Raw genomic sequence first — 26,481 nt, 5'->3', positions numbered from 1 at the left:
GAAGGCGAGGGACAAGAAGAGGTGAACTCAGCTTCACCCTCCTCTTAGATACAACATCATATAGGATTAAAAATAAAAATACTAGACACACAGACTGATTTTACCCGTCCCGTCCCCCGCGACTGTTCCTTTCTCTGACGAACTCCATCCCACCACTCTATACCCCAAGAGGCATTACATTCACACGTACACGTAAACTCCCACCGTTCATTCTCTCTCTCACTCACACACACACACCCATCCCTTCCCCCAATCTGTCGCAAACAGGCAGCGAGAGAGAGGAAGAAGGGTGTGAACGTGATGGAGACACACATATAAAGCACACACAGGGTGAAAACGGATGCAGCTCCTTCCCAGCACCGCGGGGTTTGGCCTCCGGGGATGACGGCGAGACTCTCGGGACCTTGCCTTCTCCTTCTCCGCCCTCAACCAATATCTGCGCTGCGCCCATCCTCACCGGCACCTGTCCCTCGAGGCCTGCCGAGGAGAACTGTACGGCCCCGGCGGGCAGGCCAAACCGGGCTTGAGTCTCGCTTCCTTAACCCTCACTCCACCCTCGGTAACTTACTCCCAGTGTCAGCACCTACAGCCGGTGCCCTTCCTCCGGCCGCGGCCCTCGTTTTTCCCCCCGCCACTCGCCGCATGGACAGCGGCGGCTTCTCCTCAGCGCCCGTCCTCTAGTATCGCACAGGCAGGGAGCTGCGGAGTGGCCTCCACAGTCACAAGGCGAAGGAGGCGGCGGCAGCAACAAACAAACAACTAAAACAGACCAGCGGTTCGACGTTCTGCAGCTCGCGCCACTTTCGTTTGGGTTCTCTAGCTCGCGCGCCCAACGGACTGCGCTCGCGCTTCCTGTGTCCCCGGCGGGCTACGAAACGTACTGACAACAACAGCGGCTCGCTTGCAGTCAGAGGAGCAGAAGGAGGAGGGAAAGGAAACGCAGGATAGGGAGGAGCATCGAAAGAGAAAGAGGTTAGAACTGCGCGTGCGCCACAGGGGGAGCCGTCCAGACGCTGGCCAATAAGAGCTTAGCGTCGTTGCTTGCCTTCCTGATTAGACTTCTGCTTCAGCAGCGACCGAGTGTTTTGGGTTTGAGGAGGGTTGGTTAAACGTGAGGGGACCGTGGCGGGCTTTCTGTTGTCCGACATACGTCTCTCGAGTTATGAGCATATCTCTAAGACAAGGGTGGGTAACCTTTTTGGCCCGCCGAGAGTCGCATACGGCGGAGGGCGGGTGGGTTTGAAGCATGTAATGTGACTTAATTGACAATAATAAGCCTTGGAATATCGGTTAAAGGAATGCTCTCAAGATCATTTAAAGGGGCTTAGTTATGCCTTAATACCTTGTGCTACTCATGGTGGATAGATACAAGAGTGGCAGGAGAAAGGATTTTTCCATTGGTGTAATGCCTGTAGAATCAAGAGTGATGGTTAGCATCGAGTGTAAGGGTTTGGTTTGATAACGTTGCAGGAGATTATGGGTCTGTTTTCTTTCACTGTTAATTTATTAAGTCTTGCAAAATTGTTATGTTTTTGCTGTGTGTTTTTGTCAAGTTTGTCCCTCAAAATGGCTTACAGTTGTAGCCCGTAAGAAGGTGTGCTGTATTAGGACTATCTAGAGGCATTTATGGTAGCCTCATCTAGTCTCTGGTGGTTGATATCATAGGGAGGGTTTAGGGATCTCTGTACAAACAAACAGTGAAAAAAATATGTACTGGGATTGTGAAGCTGCATGGGCTCTGCCTTACCCACTGCTGAAGCATGCAGCAGTTTGGCTGGTGTAAGAAGAAGCTCTGCACACATCATAATGTATGCATATAGAGCTTTTCCATGTGAAGGGGGAACTTGATTGTGCCAAGGTTCCCCCTTGCATTGAGGAGTTCTGTATATACATCAATATACACATATAGTCCCTTTGGCATGCTGACCAAAAGTGTGCTTGGAAAGAGTTTTGGCTGCTGTGAAGATGGGGGCTGCCCTGTGACCTCCTTCATGCATTCTTTCATTGTGAGGGGGATAGGGGTCACCTATACCCATACAGTCTCTTTTCTTTAAAGGATGGGGACACAAAAGAGCTGCAAATGGACTCAGAGAATAGCTAATGGTAAAGATACCAACCCACATAAGTTTTTCCCTTAATCTGCAGATTCTTCTGGTCCTTGACATGATGATGTGGGGTGCTTCCACACAGTAGCTTTTAGTCAGTCATTGTTCTGCTATAAGCTACTTACAGAATTGCAACAGTTTTCACACTTTGGTGGATATAATTAATTTAATTAATTATTGCACTTGTATACCACCCCATAGCCGAAGCTCTCTGGGCGGTTTACAGCAATCAAAAACACCAAAACAAATACACAATTTAAAACACAATTTTAAAATTTAGGATACAGGATTTTGTGTGTGTCTTCATACTGCCATGTTCCATCCGTCCTTGTGGGTGTAACGTAAGTGTCTGAGGGACAATGCGTGCTGTTTAGTAGAGTGCTTATTTTGTAAATCGGTTTTAAATTGGCATTAGATTTAGAACTTTTTAGATTAGGCATGAATGCTTTAAAAACACTAAATATAGACCAAAAAGTACAAATCTTAAAATCAAGTAAACAAATACATTGCTAAAATGGTGCTGACTGGAAAGGCAGTTGTGAAGTTTTACAAAGGTAAAGATGTATGCTGCATGCCAATAGGCTATTCTAAAAGTGCATGAGAAACGAAGAACAATTTGATGATGATGTCATGTAGATGCCCTGTAAAAAGTAAGTGATCAAAGTGTGGCAATTCCACAATAAACACACATTGTGGAAACACCTTTATTTATTTATTTGAAGGCTTTTTACCCTGTTCTTTAGCCGGAATTGGTTCCCAAGCAACTTACAATGAGCAATAATTAGCCACAACCTACACAAAAAAAGAAGGATTGAGAGGGAGGAGGAAAAAAGAAAAACGTGCACTCTTGATCTTGTTTACAAAATTCTAACGATGGCCGCTAAAATGGGAAACAGTTGTAAGAGAAGAGGAACCAAAAACTGCTAGCCTCAGCTGATGCGGTGGCCCTTCTCTTCTTCCCTCTGCCTGATGTAATGGAGCTGCCAGGTGACAGCTGATGTAGGGAGGAGTGGGCTTCACTGATGGTGACCCTTCCTGATAGAATGATTTTACTGCTAATTTATTAAAACTGGCAAAACTGTGTTTGCTGTATTTTGACTATGCCTTTTAAGTCAGGTTTGTCTTTCAAAGTGATTTGCAATTGCAGCCCACCAAAAAATTACAATATATTAGAGATATGTGGAGGCATTTATGGCAGCTCCTTTGACCCCTGGCAGTTGATATCGTAGGGAGGGTTCAGGGGACTCCAGCAACTATTTGTTTGTTTGTATGACCAGATGGTGATTGATACCCATACCGAAATTCAGACTCTTCCTTCGAGAGGCAAGTCAGAGAAAGAGCACAAGGATTGACTGATGGTAAAGATGTACTTACCAATGCATTCAATAGTGCACAGAAATAAACTGGAAATGAAATCTCTCTTGTGACCTTGGGTAGTCACTGTTTGCGTCAAGGATGCAAAAACCTGTGGCCATCCAGATGTTGGACTGCAATTTCTACCATCCCTGAGCATTGGTCATGCTGGCTGGGGATGACAGTTAGAATCCAGCAACAACTGGAAGGCTGCTGGGTCCCCATCCCTGATCTAACCTACTTCATAGAGTTCTTCTGAGGATAAAATTGGGGATAGGGAGAACCATATCCACTGTTTTGAGCTCCTTGAAGGAAAGGCAGCAATGTAATAAATAGATAGAAATCTGGCAGAGTACAAGAGAACTAATTTTCTCAAACTTTTCTTCTGTATCTTCAAACTTTTAAGTGTTCAGAAATATCTAGAGGATTGGCAACTTGTAGACATATAATAAGCTGGACGGCCACATCTAATCTGCTGCCTCAGCAACTGCACCAGCTTCCTCTTGCCTTCTGGGCTCAATTCAAGGTGCTAGTTATCTTATATAATAATGTTTCACACCTTTGTGAGTTTATCTGCTTTTTCTTCCTGGACAGCTTTGTAAGTGGAGGCAGGAAAAACACTATCTGAACAGAGAGAGGGCAAGAAAGGTAAAAGACTGCATTGGGTGAACCTGCAACCTTTCATCTGGGAGAGAACCCCCAAATGCTCTTCCCTTCTGTGAATTGCATAGGGAAATGACCCTGTTTTCCATGGCTTTAGGGGAGACATCAGACAGTATGTTATGCCAAGTAATAAAATACAACTACACCAATACCCACCCTCATCTCAGACCTATTTGTATGCCTAACAACCAACATATCTCATCAGTGGAGGCTGGTCAATAATAGTGAATGGGGCACTGCCCCATCAATCACAGTCTGCCTTCAGCCAGCCCTCACTTGCCTGCCTTCTTACAACCAGTCAGGTTATGGCTCTGTCATTGGGTCTGTCTCCACTTACTATTGGTCTCCTTCTGTTCCACCTCACCAGTCCCAATGAACACCTGCCACCACTACATCTCACACTAAGGAAATAGGCAAAGACAGAAAGGAAGAGATTTTAAAACAATAAATGCAGCCGTTTGGAGATTAGCAATGATTGTTGCATGAAAACACAATAGAGTGACAATTCAGCAGGGGAACCAGGGCCATGTTCTCTTCAGGTACGGAGAATCTGGTGAACATCTCACTAAAATGGCCACAGGGATAATACTATAACTGTAACATAATAAGGTGGGAAAAGAAGGCAGCTGAGGTAAAAGGTATAGCAAGATGTATGAGTCCAAAGAGGAGCTGACAGAAGGAGGAAAACGAGGCTCTGGGAAAGAAAGGTGAAGCAAAGTTGTGGCTGACACTGACACTTGCCCATTAGCTGTTATGGCCCATTTCCATACACATTTCTACCATTCTGAACAGTATTTTTGCTGTTGTAAAGGTTTGTGGCAGAACTCTTGGATGGCAGGGGTGGAGGAGCTGTGGCCCTCCAGGTGTTGCTGGATTCAATTCCCCAGGCAGTATGCCCAATGGTCTGGGATGATGGGAGTTGGAGCCCATCAACATCTGGACACAGGTTCCCCACCCCTGCTCAACAAGGATGAGAAACCCCATCCTACACCCTTGAAATGAGTAGGATCAGGATAGATCATGTCACACAAAAAGGCTGCCCTTTTAAAGAACCTCAGAATCATCCCCTTAAACAGCTGTCTTGCATTGTGCCCAAAATATGGCTGACTGGTGCCTTGCTTAGCTCTCAAGCCTCTAGAAAGGGAGGCAACATCGCCTTCTCTCTTCCTCTCTATAAATGAAGAATAATAAGATAGTATAATGCAAATATCTAAAGCCCTGTTATGTTGCTGCTTATTTTTAGGCATAAATGATCACATGTGTTAATTAATGAAGTGGCTCCAGGACATTGTAATCCCCACCATCCTTGGCTCTTTTAACAGCCTTGGTTCCTTTTGTGGACTGCAAAGAAACTTAATTAAATACAGTGCGTGGTAAAGTGCGACAAGATGAGGCATGAATTCCTGCAACCGAACCTCTATTATTCATGTCTCAACAGCATATCATTGATTTAAACAGAAGCAATTTATTGGATAAAAGACTGGGACTGAATTTTTGGGTCTGTCTGTATATTTTGAGAAGCAGCCCTGTCCTCCTGGCCTAGACATTTATCATCTCTGCTCCTGGGAACGGGTGGTTTCCAGAGTGGGGATGCTCTTGGACAAGGACAAGACAGCCAGAATCGCCACTGACTAGGGGTGGAAAGATCTGACAATTTTGCTTCTCAGTTTCTCATTTTCTCCAATTTCAAATTCATTTCTGCAGCAATTTGCCTTTTTAAAAAAAAAAAAAATCCTCATGACAATTCTTCAGCATTTTAGTGCAAATTTCTCCTAATAAACACATTTTGTAGGGTGTTTTGACTAATGTACAGATTTATGCAGGCCATTTCTGGTCATATAATGCATTCTTGCATATTATTTCCACTCATAATTCATTTTTATTCACACTTTCACCTAACATGCATTTTTGTACACTGATTGGCGAACTTCATTGCAAAATTCAAATAAGTGTGAATTTTGAAGGATGGCTGTGTTTCGGTTCTCATATTGTTTTGGAAAGTGCGAATTTTATAAATTCGGCTTGAAATGCAGACTGAATACAAATTCTCACCCATCCTACCACTGACAATGGTGAGGAAGGAGAATTAACTCCAACAAGCCCATTCCTGTGCAGATTCCAATTGCCATCAAGTCAGGTGTTTGAGAGAAGGACTGTGTGGCAGGAGCAGCTTTGCTCCCAGGTATGATGTAGGAAGGGGGAGGTCTTCAGGGGAAGAGTTGCTCTCGAAGACAGCAAGGATGTGCATAGACAGAACTATATAACCAATACAAGAAAACTATAACTTCAAGAACTGGTACATGAGCTTACTTGTTACCTCCACCCTCCCCATTCCCCTTTCCTTGTATTTCAGGGCAAGGACTTTCACAAGGCCAACCTTGATGATAGGTTAGCTCTGTATTTGTGTCCTAAAGGGCAAGGGTTGTAATTCAAATTACAAGTTCAGGGCCTCTGATCTGGATCATGACGATAGCATGGGGGGTAGGGGGATTTAGCCGTTTGTTCCTCACTAGGGTGCCAGGTTAGATGAGGGACCCCATGTCAGCAACACAAATACCCATTTGCTTCAGTAGGAGCTGTTTTCCCCCATACAAATTGTCAAAACAGAGGGGCCCACTCTGATTTGGAACTAGTGGGGAGGGGGAGTTAAAGCTTCTAATCCTCCCCCCCTGCACGCTAGGGTACCAATTCAGATTTGGGGGGCCTGCACTGGCAATTTGGATAAAAATAAAACCTTGCACTTAAGGAGCTAACATACCATCTAGTTTGGACTAGTTTTGTAAACTCTTCTGGGAGCTTTTTTGGTGAAAGCAAGGTATAAATACAATAAATAAATCTACATTTATTTGAATGATAGTATCATGTTTATTAGCAAAATACAGTCATCTAGATTAGCCAAAACCTACATGCAAGGGTTAATATCCAGTCTTGGATAAGAGTTAATTTGTGAAGTTTTAACAGAGGAGTGAGAGGCATTGCAGAGCCTACAGAAAAAGAAATGTGCTTAGGGTTTATTTCCCCTCTTAGTTTAAATTTATATTCTCTTTTGAAATTTAAATGTTGCCCTGCAGTGGCCTACTTACTTACAAACAGGAATGGGAAGGTTATGTGGAATGACAGAGGAATGCAGTTGGCCTCGCCAACAAGACATTTGGTTTACAAAGTTACTAGCTTATAGGCACATTTACTCAGTGTGGATTGGAAAGAAAACTAACATTCAAATTGACTGCAGTACTTTCAGCCTTGACATTTTGGAGAAGTCCACATCTAGTTAAATGTAACTGAACTGAATCCATATTTTCCTTTCATTACCCATCTCTCCCATCTTTCTCCCTTCCCTGTGTGCTGAATTTTAGAATGGAAGCACCTCTTGGCATACAAATAATAATTAATCAAGTTCTCACTAAGGTGAGTTCTCTGGCAAAAATGCAAGACACCTCAAGCAGTAACGTTCCAAAATATGATGTTGTGACCTTTTATTTAAAAGACTCAAATGTGGCCCTGCAGGTGTTGTCGAATTCCAGCTTCTTTCATCCCTGACCATTGGCCATGCTGGCTAGGATTTATGGGAGTTGGAGTTCAACAACATCTGAAGGACCATAGATTAACCACCTCTGCCACTGCATAGGATTCACATTGAGCTTTCTGGCTACTTTTCATACTCCAAAAATGTTAAACAGCGAAAACTCTATCATTTGCATGTGTCCAATCATAGTGCTAAACAAAAACTATGGTGGTCACATATATAAGAAAGAGAGCAGAGCTATGGTACTGGGAGTTGTGTAGAAAAGAGAATTTTGGCAGGTGTGGATTGTCAATGCACAAGCAAAGAAATCTGTGTTTACTAAAATTCCCTCTTCAGTAAATGCAAGTTTTGCCCAAATGAGGAGAGCAAAAAGGAACACAAAATGGGGCAAAAGAAATGCAGTCACTGGCGCAGACCATAAGGGATGCAAAAATAATTTGAGTGCATTGCTAAAAATATTAGGACAAACAACACAAAAAATATTTAAATACAACAGAAGCAGGAAACCAACTAGGGAGGACGTTGACCTGCTGGATTACAAGGAAGTAAAGTGTGCTTCAGGAGACTGCAGAGAAGCTGAATGAATTCTTTGCACCTGCCTTCCCTGCAGAAGATGTAGGGTAGCCTCATAACTATCCCTGAGCTGACATATTCAGGAAGGGAGTCTGAAGAGCTGAGGCAAATTGTGACAAGTGATGAAGGCCTTATTGACAAATTAAGAATTAACAAATAAGTGGGTCCAGGTGGTGTCTATCCAAGAGTTCTTAAAATAGGAAATGCTGGTCTGTAACAAATGTGGATAGGGATGAATCCAGTAGACCAGGGGTGACTCACTTTTTTGGCAAACATTTGGCCAATCCTCTGAGGGCCACATGACAGCAGTGGGTGTGGCCACCCCACATTCTCCTATGCGTGTGTGCACACACAGAGGGAGGCACACAGCCCTCCCTCAGCTGATCTGCGAGGATTATTGAGCCCCCACTTTAAAAAATGTTAATTTAATTGTTAAACTATTGGTCTGATGACCAGGGAGGGGCAATTAGCATGCCCTTTGGGGCTCTACCAAAAAAAGTTTAGGGAAAAAAAGTAAGGGGGGTATGATCCAGGTTTATAAAATTATGCATGGTGCCGCAAAACTAGATAGAAATAACTTTTTCTCCCTGTTTCATAATACCTAGCACCCAGTGTCAAATGATGCAGAGGTTGGGACATTCAGAAGAGACAAAGGAAGTATTTCTTCACACTGTCCATAGTTAAACTATAGGATTTGTTACCAGAAGATATTCCCTGCCCCAAGAAGCCCGCTTTGCTCCCTCCCTGATGGTCTTCCAGAAACTTGTAAAAACTATTTTGTTCCGGAGAGCCTTTGGTTGGGACTGACAGGTCAGCCTGACGCTGTTTTAAGTTTTTCATCTTTTATTTTTATCTTTTACGTTCTTTTATTCTCACTCTCTTATATGTGTATGCACATATATACATGTATGTAGTCTTGTATGTGTGTGCATGCATAATGCATTTTATGTATTTTAATTAATAATTTTAATGGTATTTTATGCATTTTAATTTACTCTAATATTTGTGTTTTTATTGTGTATTTTACTATATATGTGTGCTATTTTATTGTAGCCGCCCTGAGTGCCCTGTTGTCTGGTAGAAGGGTGGGACAGAAATATTTTAAATAAAATAAATAAATGAATAATAAAGATATGAGGGCCATCAACTAGATAGCTTTAAAAGGAAGTAAGGCAAAAGGGTTAGGCTATCAATGGCTTCTAGTCATGATGGCTATATGCTACCTCCAGGATCAAAGGCACCAATCACTGGAGAACAGCAGGAGAGGCCTTAAGCCTTCGCATCTTGTTTGTGGGTTTCCCAAGGGCATCTAGTAGGCCATTCAGGATGATGAACTGGCTCTTTGTATATTCTTATGTTCATGTTTACAAAAGGCATTAGGAGGCCTGTCCTTCTTAGCAGCTGGTCACTCTGGCTTAATTACCCTATAATAATTAGTCTCTCCTTCTCACCTCCAGTGGTGCAGCATTTGGAAGCCAGCATAGTTGCTCCCAATGTAAACACTAATTAGATCAGTCAAAGGTTCTCGGTTTTCTGCCTTCCTGATTTCCTTTGCCTTTCTGGGGAGGTAGGATAGCTTCTCATTGATCAGGGGGTGGCGGGAAATCCGAAGAGAACCGAGTATAATACTTTTTGCAAGTGCTTAGGCTTGTGAGTAACACAATAGTAACAGAGGGCAGAACCCTATGCTTGAGATCATGTAGCTAAGGAGGGCCCTGAATGTGCTCTCTGCAGGTGTCCTGCCCAGGGAGCAGTGTGGGTTAGTGGGTACTGGCGCTGTGGGAGCTCTCCTTTTTCCCTTTTGGGTGCTGTGCTCCAAAATAGTGCTTTTGAAGAGCATAAGGGGATTCAACTGTCTGGAGCGATGCCTGGGGACTTACAGTGGTGGGATTGTTTTTAGCTGTACTGTTGGGGCTGGTGGACTGGGAATGTAGTAGTGCTTTTTGTGTTTGCAGTGATGCAAGGGAGGGTGCTGGGGACATGTTGCTGTCGTCATGACCTCATTGGCTCCATCCAGGTGGACATCATTGCCAGCACAGTCCTGATTGGTAGGCACTGGCGGAGTTTCCAGGTTTGCTGGGGGCGTGACTCCTGTTTCTACACCATTTTTGTATTTTTTTGATGACATATTTTACCCTCCCAAGGTAAAAATGCAAAAAAATGATGGCCATTCTGCTGGCTTAGGAGCAGTGTATCTCCTCCAACCCGCCCTGCCCTCAGCATAACCAGAGTATAGGATCGCTGTGTTAGTGTGGAATCTCAAAATGCTAGTCTCGAGTGGTTAATTTTAAAAAGGGGGGGGTAATGGAATTCAGCCCTGTCTTGGAGATGTTTTTCCCAATCCCAAATGTGTGGTTAGGTAATCATGATAAAAAGGCTCTCTGCACATGCTCAGATATATTCTCTTATTTACTTATTACCCCCTGTTATATTTCAGGGCTGAACTTTGGCACTGAAAGCAGGTTCCTATGAAGCCTGCTTCAAGGACTACGTACAGAGACGCACCCAAAGCTTAGCAAGCAAAATGTCAAACAATGCGATATATTTAGACTCATGAAATCCACATTTATCTGAACAGCCAAAAGGAAACTAATGTTTGTGTGTCAAACAACCACTGAAGGTCTGGAAAGTAGCACTTGGTATACATCCTGTAACAGAGGAAACAATGAACTTGGAAAGCAGTTTTGTGTTCCTTTTAAGCCTCCAGCTTATTCATATTCTGAATTCAGAATTAACAACAAAACCAAATTAAACATGTGGCAGAGGGCACAATTCAGCAACAGTTAAGCACTGTTAGATCCCAGTGGTTTAGCTCTCTCAGAAAACTGAATGCATCCTGAAAGTACTTTGGCTGGATCAACCTTGCAATTTTCATTCCATTCCCATCTTGTTTTAGCACTCACCGACGGTCAGCACTACCTATCTTTTGTTTGGTTCAGTCCTGAATTCCATATGTGCTTATTTGCACAAAGGGGTTTGGGGGGCACACTGACATACACAACAGAACGTGCACACAGCTTTGGTCCCTCGATTGAGTGAATGAAGCAACCCCTCTGGACAGCTCCATGCATGCAAAGAATTTTCTGGATAGGGGATGGGATAAATGCTTATTTACATCCAGAAAAAAAGCTAAGTATTCCAGAGCATAGTTACTGTTACGCTGAATGATTATGCCTCTTCCAGAATGGTAAAACCTGGAAATAACCCAGCTGCTGTCTTTGCATCCCTACAGGAAATTATTCCAAGGCTGAAACCTGTACATCATGGTAATCTCAAAAGTGATGTTGACATTTGTGAGGTCAGGCAGACCCCTGTAAACTCCATCCCATGCTGATGCTTAACTGAAAATCAAAGGGAGATATTTCTTTTGAGGACTGAAAAATGAGCAAGATAAAGGCATGAATCAACTCCCCATGCCTTTGATCCAGAGAAAGGCCTTAACTAATTTAAAGCCAAAAAATCTGCAAGTCTTATTTTCTTCTCTTTGTTGACTTTGTTTTGAAGCAGGTACACAGAACGAAGAAGCAGTCCTTTTGTCTGTAACCTTGATTTTGGTTGGATAGTGAGCCACTGTTCATTTTGGAAATAATTTATCAAAATGTCTACTTCCTCAGCTGTACAGCTTGTGACATTTCTTGCCAAGAGCCAGTGATGCTTATACAGGAAGAGTAATTTCCAGGGACACACTTTGTTATTTCTCTCATCAGAACAATTCCACTAATATAATCTCAATGGAAATCAGATGACGACAGTATTTGAACTTTGGTTTTGTTAATCCATGCCATTCTCAAATCTCAACCTAAGCACATCTTTTACAGTTAACACAATCACGGGGGTTCCTTTACAAGACAGAACAGGGAAATAGATCTTGATGTTAGCATCAACGATGCATTCTCTTGTAGTGGCTCATGCAACATTTGTAAAGCTACAGCAGATTGTCAAAAACATGGTTCAAGCCTCAGTTACAATGAATGTACAGATACTTAAGCACTTCAGAGGGAATTATATACTATCTCAATCTGTTAGTCCTATTCACCACTTGAGAAATATAAGACACATTCCTTATTGCTTGCTTGGACTATAAATGTCTGACAACTCTCTCCACACCCAATCACAAAGGCAAATGCTTTCATTCTGAGTCACACCTTAGCATTGCTCAAATGAGATTCCAAAAGTAAGGGGCACTGAAGAGCTGTGGTATTTAGCTCCCCCCCCCTTCTGTCAGGTATCTGATGCGTGTGTCCTTTTCGTACAATAGGAACGATGCAGAAAGCTGCCCAAGTTGATCTGACTCTCATTTAGGTGTGGTATAGAAAAAGGCTGGGATTGTCAACACTGCAGGACTGAATTTGTACTTGGCACACTGGGGTTTAGCTCTAAAACCTTTAAAAAAATATCTCAGAGCGCATCTCCAGGACACACAGAAGAGATGTCCTCTGCTCTGAGTGATTTTTCCTGATCACCAGGAAACCATAACTAGACTCCACATGTGGGATAATAGAATCATAGAATAGTAGAGTTGGAAGGGTTCTGTAAGGTCATTGAGTCCAACCCCCTGCTCAATGCAGGAATCCAACTTACAGCATACCCAATAGGTGGCTGTCCATCTGCCTCTTGAATGCCTCCAGTCTTGGAGAGCCCACCACTGCAGACCCTTTCACATTCTACATATTTCCTTCATATTTTCCACTAAATCATCTCTGACACTTTAAAAACAGCTCCTGTTTATTTCCCAGTTCTATTTTCATCCACCCTTTCTCTGTCTCCTATGGAACTCCAGGCATGCCACACAAGCTACAGGGTAGGGATCATGGTGGACAAAAAGGAATGGACTGAGCTGGAGAGGCAATGGGTGGCTGCTCTATCTCCTGATTAATCAGGAGCTTTGAAGGAAGGCAGTGAATCTCCAGCTGTAACCTGGCAACCCTATTTTTCCTTCATGGAGATAATCTCTATGTACAGGTGTGCAGCATCAGGTGTGAAAATTGTGCCAGTGACTATTTTGCTTCAATGATTCATGTTTGGAAGCCTCTGCATGGTACAGTTTCTTAGTACATATTGTTTGCTATTTATTTATTTACTTATTTACATACATACACAGTGCCATCGATGTACATAGCATTTCACTAAGAACAGATATGACAGGTTCCTACTCCAAGGGGCTTTCCATCTAAAATAGGCACAGGGAAACAACCAAGGAAGGGGAGAAATGGAGGCACGGATAAGTGGGGTGGGTGGGGAGGAAATGTGTGATCATTTTAATTCCATGTACTTTGGCTTAGTTACAAAAAGGTATAGGAATTAGAGGAATGGTCTAAAGCAGGGATGGGGAATCAGTGGCCCTCCAGATGCTGTAGGCCACCAATTCCCATCAGCCCCAACCAGCATGGCCAACGATCAGGGATTATGGGAGTTGTAGTCCAACAAGATCTGGAGGGCCACAGGTTCCCCATCCCTAAAGGTTTCCTATATGTACCTGGCCCTTCCTGCAAGGATCGCACTACTGCATTTTACCTTTCAACAAATCTGTGGTGTAGACAAGACTGAGAAATAGCAGCTGCTGGTCAGTCAGTTAGTTATGTTGCTGAGCAGGCATCTTTTGTACCGGTGTTTCCTAGACTGAAAACCAGCCCTCTTGTACGGATTAGTTCCATAATGGCAAATTGGATACTGACTCATGCAATTTTCCTCTCAGGATTATCCGGGCAGAAAATGGGCCTTCTGCTCCAGGTAAAATCCCAGGTTCCTTTCAAGAAATGCTAGTACTGACTACCCATTATCTCCTGATCTCACTCGCAAGTGCTGATATTAACCATCAAATCTTAAATGTTTATCAAAACCTTTACTTCAGGAAAGGTTTTTCTTATACCCCTTGGGTTTTAATTGTGGTTGCATTTTTTTGCTTTCAATTCGAATATGGTTTTTAACATTTTATGGTGCAATTCTATACAAGTCTACTGAGAATCCTCATTGAGTTCAATGGGACTTAATTTATGAAAGTGTGTACAGAATTGTAGCATTAATTATATTTATTGTTGTTTTCTGTTAGCCTGTTTTAATGTATATGTCAACCATTTTGAAATAATGGCTTGGTTCAGATGTAACAACGAAACCATAGTTTGGCCACCATGACTTTGAGCTCATGCAAGCTTCTCTTTTCTTGGTGTATATAAACCATAATTCATCCAATTCAGATGACACATAAAAGTAAGATTTGCTCAAACTAGGAAGAAAGGGAGTCAAATCAGGTGAAGAGAGGAAGGAGGGAAAGGGAATGAGGAGTACAGAAACCTGAAGCCCATTCATGATGGTCAGACCATAGTTTGGTATTTATTTCTGAACCAAGCCAATGATTTATAAAAAGCCAAACACAAATGTTTGAATAAACAAAGTAATGGGTGCCCCTTAAAATAAAACACTGTTCTATTTTACACCTGGATGACTTTAACAAGGATAATTCCTTGAAAATATATGTATATGAAAACTATCAAGGAGATGGAAGAAGCTAAAGTCCTTGTATAAGTTAACATTCCTCAATACAGAAAAGGGGGGGAGACTTGTTTCTTCCAGCACATCTGTGAAGCATAACTTAGCACTCAAACTGGAAAGGTTTTCAAAAAGTGTCCAATAGCCCAGCATTTGTTTTACATTACTTGTCGAGCATGGTTACCATTTTATAGCTTGCTTGCATGTTATTCTGTCGTCAACTTGTTTTTATCGTACGTCTTGAGGAAACAAGCATGTACATGTAATAAAACAGCTACAGTACTTGTTTGTGTACTAGCGGATCCAGAAATCCATTCTACTAATCTAGCTATTAAAAGTAGTTCTTACTCGTGGCTTGAGCTACAGGTACTGCTCCCAAATGCCGACCTGTTCACACATGCATGGTCATTGCTTGAGTTATCCTGATTTGGTGATGGCACATGTAAACTGCCTCCATTCAAAGTCTGGGATACAATTAACCCCTGTTTGTGGTGGTTGGACATTTACAGCTTTTTCACATGTGGAATCAAGCTGATGTTGCATTTTGGCTTTGGCTGTTCATTGCACAATTCTGTGAATCTGCATGACCTTCTTTGCCATGGTGGGAATTAGCAACTGAATGTTTCCCCAAGTTGTTTCTTCATTCCTCAAAAGTGTCTAAGCCAAGGACAGTTTTAGGAGAATGGCAAACAAGGAAGCTCTGTTCTCCCATTCCCAGGGACAACTCAGAAAGAAAAAGGGCCCCAAGGGACATGGCCTTCTTGGCATTAAAAATACACTTCTCTGTGAATTCTAAGGTTGCTTCTCATTCAGCAGCCATATAAAAGAAGATGATAGATATCTACACAGCATAAACCCAATAAGCCACCTTTGCACAAGTTTGAGCTTAGCAGCAATAACACTGTTGTGTTGACAAGCCCTTGATGTCATAATGTAGTCTTCAACTCATCACTTTGTTTAAGTTGCTTGCTAGCCATCTTTTCTTCCATGCAAGCAAAGGAGTCACTTCAGAGCTGAAACACGTTTGCTCATATCGATGAGGCTTATAGCAGTTCAAGTGACGAGCTGTCAGCTGTCCAAGCTTTAAAATGCTTGGAACACACACATCTTGTTTCCTAGGGAACTTCTCTGTCTTAAGGGGTTTTCAAGGCACTTGGAGGATGTTTCGTGAGAATTACTTTGCATTCAAAAGCAATCAGCATATCAAAGGTGAATTGGCTCTCCCCCACCGGAAATGTTTCTGATGCAGAACATTAATTATGGATCATACCAAACTGATTTTATTTCTTTTCCTCCTCCCTTGTTAAATTTAAACTGAATGTTTAATTCTAAAACCAACATTTCCTTTCCCATCTCCAGTCCTCAAGTCCACCCCTTTGCTTTCATTAACTTCTGAGTTGCATAAACCAGCCTCACCCAATCTGGTGTCCTCAAGGTGTTGTTAGACTCCATCAACTCCAGCCAACCCGGCCAATAGTCAGGGATGGTGGGAGTTGTAGTCCAAAATTTCTGGAGGGCACCAGGTGGAGACTGGAGAAGACTGGCCTAAACCATTCAAGCATGCTGAACATGAGGGTGGTTTTTGCTCCCAAATGGAGGATGTTAACTCTTTTCACGCACCATGGACAGTTGGTAAAAGTATAGAAATATGCAGATGTTTAAAATGTTTTTGAGTAGCTAGTCATTTTAATTATTGTTTTGTATTGTTTTTCTGTTGCTGTACCCATCCCTGATGTTTAGCAAGAGCACAGTATATAAATACTTTTTAAAATAAATAAATAAAATAACACTGCTTTTTTGCCAGCAAGCCACTATCATTCTTAGCAGGACATTTATTTCCCGCAAAGAGTGTGTCAGGCACTGTAACGAACACAGTAGTGCTTTCTTACCACTGTCATCCATTGGCAACCTCCCATGTAGATGATGATGATGATGATGAATAAGTGTGTTTGTTTCAACTTAATTGTCATTTATTACATAAGGAATCTCCAAGCAACTAACCAGTTTAAGAGCATAAAGCATAACTTAGAAAAAAGAACAGTACATAACAATAAAAGCCATACAATAACCATAAAACAAACCCAGTAAAATACATCGACAAACAGCAAAATCATTGTAATCCGTCAAATGCCTGGGACAAGTGGCTGCCCATGAAAATGGTTTCAATTCGTGCAGAATTCTGCAATGAGGTGTAAATATTGGGTTATCCCAATTTTGCCTTGGCTGCACCAGCAACCTGATTGTTTGACGGCCTGTTTCAAGGTGTTGGTTCTGAGCCTTAAAGACCTAAACAGCCTGGGCCCTGCATATATTAGAGAGAGTGTTTTTTCCCTTATGTTCCTCATTACAGGCTGTTAAAATACCACCTTGCTCCATCTTCCTGCACTTTCTGGTGTGTTGAACACCAAGGAAAGCAGCACCTATCCAGCAACATCTGTCATTCCCCTACACCAGAGGTGGGGAAGCTGAGACCTACAGCTATGGTTGGACTCCAACTCCTATCAGCCCCAGCCAGCATGGCCAATGGTCAGGGCTGATGGAAGTTGTTGTCTAGAAACTATCTGGAGGCCCACTACTACCCCCCCCTTATTCTGACCCACCCACTGTTATGCATCTCCCCTGAAGTATGTGCAAAGAGGCTCTTCAGTCCCGCCTCCTGCCATGTGCACAGCAAGGGAGGCTTTGACTGGACCCTTCCCTTGAGGTGCACCTCAGCTCTTTGCCAAACCCAAGTCAAGATAGGGCTGGCAGCAGTACCTGATATTCTTCCCAGGGCCCATTTTTAGCCCAACTCGCTGAGCAGTGCTTAGCAGCTGTGCCTAGGGTCATTTTCAGGCATTGTAGGAAACATAAAGGGTGGTCACACTCAACCACTTGGTGCTGCTTGGACTGCTGCCAGTGCCACCACAGCCAGATAAAGGCACCCTTCTGCGGACAGGGGTGGGACGTTTGCCCAAAGCCCCCTTGAACCTAGAGCTGGTCCAGTGTGAACACATAGCGAAATGGAAGTGAGCAGTTGAAATGTGTGAAGAAAAGGGTTGGATAAAGGTTTTGCTGCTCTTTCACAGTGTCTCAGTGTGTGTGGAAGTGTCATTTGGTGGAGCCAATGTCGACGACCAGGACCAGATTAAAACATGATGAGGCCCTCATCTATGTCAGGTTTAAGAGGCCCCATAGTATTACTGAAAATGCATATTATACAAACAGAAAGGGTAATTCAAATAGAAATAATAAACTTTTATATTTGCATATCTATCGGTATATAGGTGAGGATGCAACTAAATACTCTAATCTTTAAATAATCTAACTAAAACAGTTACCTTGCAATCAGCCTATTTAAATATGAAATACCTTTAAATGAAAATACCTTATGATTTCTTACTTAGCATATATGAAACCTATATTATAGTTATTTTTGCACTGATTTATAAACACAAAATGATAAATAATTGTGTAACCATTAAGTGTATTTTTGTCACATCAGAACCATAATGTCTGCTTTAGAGTCTGTTTCCTTTATCTTTTATCCAATTATGCCAATCTTAAAATTTAGTAATTGTTTTATGTTCAGAGGCCCCTCATAATCTGAGGCCCTGAGCTTAATTATTTTGTGCATAAATCCAGCCCTGTTGATAGTCCTGCTACTCTTGTTCTGTTAAAAATATGGCTTCTGTTGAAAATTAGTTGCCAACTGAAGGAAGTGAGGTGGCAGAGTAGACTGTGCCACTTCAGAATTGAGGGGAGGGAAAGTAAACACCATTTTTGAATTTTCCCTCTGCGGAGGAAAAAAAACTGCCTACAAAAATAAAGCTAAAATATCAGAAAAAGACATCGTCTGGACAGCCACTTTTGCATCACCAAAAAAAGAAGGGGGGAAAAGGTCAGAAGAAGATACATATTTGCATAAAATCTGCATATGCTAATTTACACCCGTACATGCACATTTTGAAATAATTACTGACATTTAAATAGAAATATAGCTGTTCTCAACATAGTGGGGAAGTCTGCTCTCCAAATGCTGTTGATGGACAACTTCATGGTACCTCTTCTCTCTTCTTATGGCTCCTATTTATCTTTATATCAGACTTGGACTGGACAGCCCTTCAAACAGAGGACTGTACTCTGGCAACCCTTCAAGTAGGACACATGGCCACCCTGCCTGCTTTGCTCATTTTCTGCTTACAGTGAGTATTTTATGTGGCAGCATTCAAAAACTGGATCCACTACCTGCAGTCCCAAATGGCATAATTTGTCCCATCCATCCCCAACATTGTGCTCACTGCATGTTTTAGAGCTATAGGCCAAAACATCTAGAGAGCACAAGGCTGGGAAACGCTGGATTGGATTATACCATTTGGGACTAGTACTGCAACGTCCATCGGCCCCAGCCAGTATGGCCAATGTTCAGGGATTATGGGAGTTGTAGTCTAAAACACTGTGCTGCATACATAGGCCAGGCTAAGTCTGATGATCTAGCAAAGAATTTTGAGATGCTGATTTACTCTTGTACAGTTTTTTTTAATCATTACATTTGCAAGTTGTCTTGAATATTTCTGTAAAAAGGAAACTGAACACACATACATACATGCATACATAAGTTATGGGGACCACCTACACAACATGATTGTATATGTACAACCTACACAACATGAATAGCAGCCATGTTAAGGGATGAGGTGTCATAACATAGTAAAGGCAGAAGGCAATGGTAGCTGGTACGCTACGGCTTCCTTTTTTTTTTTCAATAATTTTTATTCAGATTTTCATAAAACATACAAGACAAAATCATAAAACATTCAAAGACAAAAAACAAAATCAAAAATAGTTAAACAAAAAGAAAAAAAGAAAAGAAAAAACAAAAATAAAAAATAAAGAGTAAAATATTGACTTCCCATTTGTCAAAGATCAAATCAGTTATAAGTCTATAATATATAACAATCCTGTCTCTTAAGTCATATTATAAAATCACTTTCCTCCAGTAGTTATCTTACTTAATCATCAAATCTCATAAACATTACTTTATTCTTTCCACAAAAAGTCAAAGAGAGGTTTCAATTCTTTAAGAAATATATCTATCAATTTTTTTTTCCAGATAAGCATATCGATTAATCCATCTCATTACTAATTATGATAATCTTATTGTCATAACCATAGTCAAAATAAACATTTCAATTAATCCATCACATCAGAATCTGTTAGGTTCAATAATTTCAGTAGCCATTGTTCTATTATCTCTATTAGTTCCATTTTCCATCTTCCATCTTCAGTAGTCTTGTTAAGTCAAGTAATTTCAATATCCAATCTTCCATTATCAGTATTCCATAATAATCTTGCTGTCAAAGCCATAGTCATATAGTAAGAGTCTGATGGGAATTACCTCTATCCCAAATATTTTCTTGCCATCCATTCTGAATAGGTTGCTGAAATACTGCTGTAAAATCATATCTCTGTTCTTTTTTTCAAAATACACTGGGTCATCTCTTAAAAGTTTTTCCATTGTCACATGGCTGCAGTTAATTCCATAGATTTTCTCTATATTGGGCTCCATCACATCATTCCAGTCCAGAAGATTATCCATGCCATTGATAACTTTATCTCTAGAATCTTCATTCATTTCTTCAGAGATAACATTGAGTTCCAAACAATAGATTTTATTTCTAAAGTCCATAGACTCCAAATCTTGTTCCTGTTCCACGTTGGTTCCAATCTCCGGGATCTCCTCTCTCACAGGGACCCCTATTCCAGTCTCCAGGGTCTCCTCTCTCACAGGGACCCCTGTTCCAATCTCCGGGGTCTCCTCTCTCACAGGGACCCCTTCCAGGGTCACCTCTCTCACAGGGACCCTTATATCTTTAATCTCCTGCTTCATTTTACTCAATTCAATTTTCATTATCTCAATCTCATCCATTATTTTCTGAAACATAGTTATTTCCAGATTTTCAGCCACTTTCTTAATTGCCATTTTAAAAGAAAAATATAGGAAAACCACTTCTTATTTCAGCAACAATTGGGTTAATACTCCAAACTTGGTGACATCACAGTATAAACAGAGCAGACAGCCTTATCTCTCCAATAGTTAAGTAAACAAAATGCAGTTCCCAGGATCGAAACAATTAATGGCAATCGTCAAGAAACAGATTCGTCAAAATAAAATAGACCAAAAAGAGAGTAGTCTCAAAACAGTATAATATTTTTCAAAATAAAAATCTGGAATAGAAATCCCTCTTCTGTGTATATCTTTAGAATGCAAATCCAGGACAGCTTTTTGCAACAAAAACAGAGATAAGCTATTAATTAGTGCGTAGCAGAGAGAAGTTATGGCTCCCCAGTGAGATGTCAAAAACTGATCAATCTGGCAAATCTCTTTTAAACAGCAACAATTTAAGTCAAGTAAAAGAAAAATATAGAAAGAAGGGTGCTTGCCTGTTAGTGCGTTCTCTCTTAGAAGATAAGATGAACGTTCGCTTTAACAGATAGAGCTTGCTGTTGAAAATCTGTCCCACCTTCGTCGGCTGGACCTCGTCCCATAAATTAATGAGATCTGGTCGTCCCAACAAAAATAGGCTTTGAGGTTAATCTCTTCGTTTCTCCCTACCCGGGAGAAGTTTAATCAGTCAAAAAAAAAAAGAAAAAACTGACTGATATATCTGAATAAGCTTCTTTTGAGGCAGGAGCCCGTCTCAAAAGCAGGCACAGGCTAAGTCACCCTTCCCGGAAGTCGGTACGCTACGGCTTCCTAATAAGGAACTTCCTAGGTCAAATTTGAGACACAAAGAGGGTGACCTGTTGAGTTAGTCATTCTCAGGTACTCATGGATACCATGCCTGACCAAGGTTCATCCATGTTTTTCTAGTTCTTTCAATACAAGCTAGAGATCCTGTTTGTGTCTCTCATGCTTCAATGGGGTCTACAGACAAGAGTGCAGTCCAAAACAAGCACGGTCAAATTCCAGACCAGGACCTAAGGGCCGGAGGCAGGGGTGTATTCAGATCCAGGCAGAACATTATGTTCCAGAGTGGGCAAAAGGGGATCTGAAGGTTCAGAGGAGGAAGGAGCATGGTCATCATCAAGCAGGGGTCATAATCTGAATCAGAAATAGAAGTCTGGAAGGGCCAGAAGCAAATGTGAGGCTCAAGTGAGGAAGGGGTTGTGATTGGATGGTACTGTCAATCAAGAAATAAGATCCCGGCATCTCTACAGCAGTTACTCCATTTGATAAGTTGATTTGACTGAGGAGGAGGCTTTTATAGAGCCTCATCTACTGGGATTGGCTCTTGAGGTCAGCTGACTGGAGGCCCAAGCAGGCTCCTACTGCAGCTTAGGTGGCAACCCTTAGAGCTCAATCAAGAACGGACCACTGATGATACAGGAGGCAAGGCATCCTCCAGAGCCTAATTACTGGGAGCCCCAGTTTGAGACCTCTTTCCAGGCATTCTGCATCATGCCACCATAAAGAAGTGTTTGTCCATAAACACGTGGATAAAAGAGTATCCAGTTAGTAATTTTCCTCCTATTCTCTTCATCCACCTGTTAAGGCAGTGTGTGTCTAAAAATGTATAAATGTCACCAAGGAAAGATACTAAGCATTTATTATCATTTATTGAATCCTGATGTTTTCAGAGTTCCAAACTGTGCTTGCTAGTTGTGGCTGACACGAGAGCAGAAATTTTTTTTTTTAAGTGTCTGTGTTTCAACAAAAAATTAATTTTGGATAAAATGTCTTTATCAGCAGAGTGTGGGACTGACAATTGCTGCATAACTGTTGGGCAAACGTAAGGCAAATAAAAATATGACAGACACAGAATTCCATTGTCGTTTTAAAAAAACATTTCCCCAATTGGCTCAGGAGTAGACAGTATGCTTGCTTCTATATCATGTAATGAAACATACAAGTTTTCCTTCCCAGCAGTTTTGTTTCTTTCTTATGATCCATATTTAATGTCCTGTTGTAACCATTTAGAATGGTGTTATATTGATTCTCAAACATGTGCCTTGTGGCCTATTATCTTTCTATAGTCATTTGTCACTACTTTGTAAAGCCATCTAAAGCTTCGCAGGCTCTATATAACACCAACTGATTAGAGCTTACAAGTCAGTGATTCATTCACTTTCATTTTCATTTTGTGCTGAAAGGAAGCATCCTTGTTTTTCTTCATTGGCTTTAATGCAAGATGCATTCTCCTGTATGTGCCTCAACCATTTATTAGTAACAGCACAACAGAAGTATTTAAGATTGTTTGAAACTGAAAGATAAATCAGAAGAAAGAGACAAATTCCAGGAGGTTAGCGGTGTTAGCTTGTTACAGTAAACATGAACACACAAAAAGGGTTCAGGGGGCCAGGTGGAACAATCCTGTACCCATCAGGGTTGGGCAACCTTTTTCCACCAGAGGGCTGCATGCAAACGTCCAAGGGCCGCATGTCAGTGTTGGGGAGAGGACCACAGGGAAAAGTGGGAGAAGCAACTAATTTTAATTTTACCTTTGTACAGTAGGCTAGTTCTTACACACACTCAACAGGGATGGGTTGAAAAATTCGATTCACTCTGCATTTCAAGCGAGATCTATCAAATTCACCTTTGTTGAGCGCCGTCTCTGGCATTGTGGAGCTCAGTTTGGACCTTGGTACACCAGTGAACTAAGGGCAATGAAACAGGCTGGAGGGCCTCATTCAGCCCCTGGGCCTGAGGTTCCCTACCCTGCTATACTTGTATTGCTCTGGAGATGAGGAAGATGCCACTACTACACCAGCAGAATAACATCTGTCCCCTGTGCTTGATCAGCCTAGGAGGGGAGGGGCAAAACACACAAGTAGCAAATACAAAAATGGTATTCAAATGGCAGACACACCCGTAGGGTTCCCGGAAACACCACCAGTGTCCAGTCAGGACTGTGCCAGCAATGATGACACCCATATACAGCCCCCTCATGGAGGGAAGCCAGTGATGATGGAGACATGACCCCAACACACAGTCTTACATATCAACACACACAACATGCCCAGGGATGCATATGCTTGAGCGAGCAAGTGCGTGTACAAAAATGTGTATATTAGGAGAACATGTGCATAAAAATGAGTACATTGTTGAAAACGACACACAAAAATGCATTACATTAGGGAAGATGGCTTACAAAAATGTGCATCGTATTGTGCACAAAAATGTACATTAGGGTAAATGTGCACTAAAACGCTGATGATTTTTGGTGAGGTCTTTTTTAAAAAAATCACAAACTGATGTGAAAATATGGAGAAAAAGGAACTTTAAGATTGGCAAAAGAAGAAATGGAGAGAAGCCAGCACTGACAGACTTACCCATCTCTACCTGAAGTAAGGCCCATTGAAAGCAGTGGAATATACTTCTCAACAAGCATGCTTTGGAGGGCACTGTTAATCAAAATTTTGAGCAATAAAAACAGTTCTAAGCCCAGCTTTTGGCCCTTTTATAAGGTTTATATCTTACAGATGGAACCAATCAGAGCTTGGAAAAGTTACTTTTTTAAACTACAACTCCCATCAGCCAGCATGGCCACTGGATTTGGCTGATGGGAGTTGTAGTTCAAAAAATTAACTTTTCCAAGCTCTGGAACCAATTACTGAAAACAAGCAACCTCCCCCCTCCTCCCCACCTTCCTGACTTTTTACTGGCTCACATGAGCCACACTGGCTTCTCTAACTTTGGTAAGGCTTTAGGGAGGTTTCTATATCATGCATCATTGTTTTTATCATCCATTTTTAAAGAACTGTGAAGGACATCACTAAGTCCTTTTACACAGCTGAAATGGTCCATGGGCTAGTGTCCAACATGCTGCTGACTTGCCATTGGTTTCATTAGGTGCATAATGCATTACATGAGTGATATTGGCTCATATGGGAGCAGACTGGTGGTAATGCTTGCTCTGGATATTTGATAGAGCAGTCATCCTCTCTCTCTCTCTCTCTCTCTCTCTCTCTCTCTCTCATTCTATACATATACCACTGAGTTGACAACTTCATCTCATCATTATATCCTATTCATCACACGAAAGTAGCTCTAATATAGCTCTGTATTGGTCTGACATGGATACACAATCTGATTTACAAGCGTAGGCTGAAGTTTTTGACTCCATCTGCCTAAAGTTATGCCAAGGGGTCATATGTTTACATGCATGTTTAAGAACAGAGATGTATAAGTGGTGAATTTCAAATATGACTTTCATATGTTAACCAGTGTTTTTCTTTGTTGTACCTCTGGACAGGTACCTCTGGACAGCCACTATCTGCAGGAGGGATTCAAGCTCATACTGGAACTTTAAGCTTGCAAAGTGGATTAAAGGGCTCTGTTGCCCTAGTGCAACAAATCCACTTTAAAAAATATTTAGACTTTCTGCAGTTGGGAAAATTACAGGGAAATGCATTGAAAAGTATAGGATGAATATATTACTACTGCGAAGACATATAAACACCCTGTAATATAATATCAAGACATATAAAAATATGAAGATATGTAAGAAGACATATAAACACCCTGCAGGCATATTTGGATGAATGCAGGATGAACCGCCCTGCAAACAAATCAGAATGCGTGCTCAATAAAGACCAGATATAATCTAACCTCCCCATAAGCTTTGTGCAAACAAAAATGGATGAAAGTTCAATAAATGGGTCATCTGGAGGGGCCCAGTAAGTGGGTTTGCCTCTGGTTATAGCAATGAACTTGCAATAAGCTTTAAGAGTTTAAGAACTGCTGCTTGAGTTTGCTTGTTTTCTTCTTCCCTACTCATACCTTTTTTCCTTTTGTGTTGTTCCTTTTAGATTGTAAACCTGCAAGGATTATCTTGCTTCTGTTGAGTTTATGTGAGCTGTTCTGGGCAGCTTGGATCTTTTTTGGCTGAAGAATGGGGTAAAAATGCATTGAACAAACAAAACGTAGTCCGTTTGGTATTTCCATCACACGTCAACAGAAATATGGATACAATATCTTCATTCCATGCAAGCCATCTTAACCTTCAATAGCAGTTGGTTGTTAATACATTAGTACATAGTGTCTCAGTATGTCAGCCAATGAAGTTAAACATTTTCAGGAGTGGTGGAGTGATAGATACGGAGAAATGCAGAGTGGCTGACGATGAGAAATATACTGATAGTTGAAATGTGTAGCAAAAACTGTAACTACAACTTCCTTGTTGCCAATAGAAGTTATCTACTTGTTGAAAGGTGAATGGCTATCCAGCAGCAAAAGGACATTCATCCAGACAACAATAGCTTCTCGGAAATTTATTATTATTATTATTATTAATTATTATTATTATTATTATCTGGCTAAGAGATTATGAATCTTCCCTGTTTAACAAATACCCTGGCTATTGTGTTGTGTGCTTTTGTTCTTTCCTGTTCAGAAATGGCAGTGAGAGCTATCCACCTTTAATTTATGCCAAAACAGAGACTGGAGACTTCCTACCGAATATGCATCTCATTCTCATCACAAAGTTGTGCAATGAGATCTAATGGCTATCACTTAAGCTTACAGAGCTGATAGCACTGATTCCACAAAACCCTAAGATGAGGGCGCTTCCAGACAGTTGCTATTTTCGGGTGGCATTCAGTCACTTACTGGCAAATTCCAGTTGCCCAATTAAAGCTGATCAGAAGCTCTTGCACAACAAGCTCGCTCCTCCAAAAGATCGGATTATTTGCAAGGAGGTGACATGACATTCACTGGAAAGTGGGGGCCAACACTTGACGCCTTGTCCTCTAACCTCCCCACAAACAAATCAGAAGAGGAACAGCTAGCAGGGC

The 26,481-nt window shown here is 41.5% G+C and overlaps 1 protein-coding gene and 1 long non-coding RNA gene across 5 annotated transcripts in view; one reads left to right on the top strand and one right to left on the bottom strand.

Moving 5' to 3' along the window:
* SNRK (SNF related kinase) overlaps nt 1-963 on the bottom strand; it is a 37,138-nt gene extending 36,175 nt beyond the window's left edge. For 2 of the 4 annotated variants that reach the window (XM_061585992.1, XM_061585994.1), the window contains exon 1: nt 569-963. The gene's annotated coding sequence lies outside the window, so the exon portion shown is untranslated. The remainder of the gene's footprint in view (nt 1-568) is intronic. The other 2 variants (XM_061585993.1, XM_061585991.1) reach the window with 1 other exon arrangement.
* On the top strand, nt 338-25,955 carry LOC133364928 (uncharacterized). The gene is made up of 3 exons (XR_009758060.1): nt 338-972; nt 18,791-18,890; nt 25,498-25,955. It is a non-coding gene; the product is annotated as an uncharacterized LOC133364928 (long non-coding RNA).
* Nucleotides 25,956-26,481: the final 526 nt, after the last annotated feature.

This window comes from Rhineura floridana, chromosome 10, assembly GCF_030035675.1.
Source record: "Rhineura floridana isolate rRhiFlo1 chromosome 10, rRhiFlo1.hap2, whole genome shotgun sequence".
NCBI lineage: Eukaryota > Metazoa > Chordata > Lepidosauria > Squamata > Rhineuridae > Rhineura > Rhineura floridana.
Note: the sequence above shows the minus strand (reverse complement) of the source record. Positions and strands in the feature narration are given on the sequence as shown.